We start from the raw sequence: 1,161 nt of genomic DNA, 5'->3' as shown, positions 1-1,161 counted from the left end.
AGGCGAAGAAGAGAAAAGTGCCCCATAGATTGAGGCTATCCCGCAGAATTGGGAAGGTGAAATGATACAAGGAAAATTGTCGATGAGTCTGAGGGGCGATGCTAATGTATAGATGATGGAAAACTGACTCAAGAAGCTTCCCTGAAGGAAAGTGAGATGATACCCCTTTGATGCTACCCCTTTATCCGCATGCACACTTGATAACCATATAGAAATATCCTGTCGCGGGGTTCAGCGCACGGCCGAGTTCTATTGTCGACGGGATTCTCAGCGGGCACATGCATTTTTCCTTGCTCATACGGCACTTGAACTTTGTGCTTGAGGACCGTACGAGGCTATTGCTCCCCCACCTGTTCCAGGCGCCTTCTTTTGCGCCCCTTGTGAAATAAAGTGATAGTTGAAAGCAAGGGGGATGTCCTTTGCCAAATGTGCGGCGCCGGAGTAAGGAGTGATCTCATTTTGGGGGGGGGACCTCTATTAGGAAAAATTATCGCTCTCGCCAAGTGGAATATCACGAAGCATACTGACACTATATATGCCCCCGCCTTCCCCCTTCATCCCATGCTCGTGCACAGCGTAAATATTCCTACGTACTTGACTTGGACGCCATTGGCCTACTAGGAAATCATACCGCAACCACGGTCCTCCGCGCCGGGCGTTCATCTTCGACTTTCCCGGATTAGTTCGATCTTTTTACTCAGCACCATTTTGTCCCGCCCAATTTCTATTCCTGCCTTCGGGTTACCCCCCTTTGTTCAACGCGCTCTTGGGCTTTCGACCCTTCGTGCTTCCCGTCCGATACGTGTTTCAACTCAAGGCCGCCAACTTCGTATGCCGGCATCCTCCTCCCCTTCGTCTCCGACATCTTCCTCCTTCCCTTCTCCGCCCCCCCTACATCACACGCCCGATCCTTACGATGGCATAATCATTGATCCTCAGCAACTACCGAAGGACCCATGTATTTTTGCACAGCATTTGACGGAATCATTGGCGGGTGCGTATGGCGTCACGGGAAGGGGAACTAGGAAGGAGTAAGGTCGGGAGGGAAGGTCTGAGATGCATTCGTCGAACGCGGCCCCATGTGGAGAGAGAGCTAGACTCCTACGCACGCGCAGCTTGCGTAAAGCTACGACTCTGCTCCCTGGTTCGGACTCGACCAGA

This window comes from Nannochloropsis gaditana (genome assembly GCF_000240725.1).
Source record: "Nannochloropsis gaditana CCMP526 unplaced genomic scaffold scaffold532, whole genome shotgun sequence".
NCBI lineage: Eukaryota > Eustigmatophyceae > Eustigmatales > Monodopsidaceae > Microchloropsis > Microchloropsis gaditana.
This window is presented reverse-complemented; position numbering follows the sequence as displayed.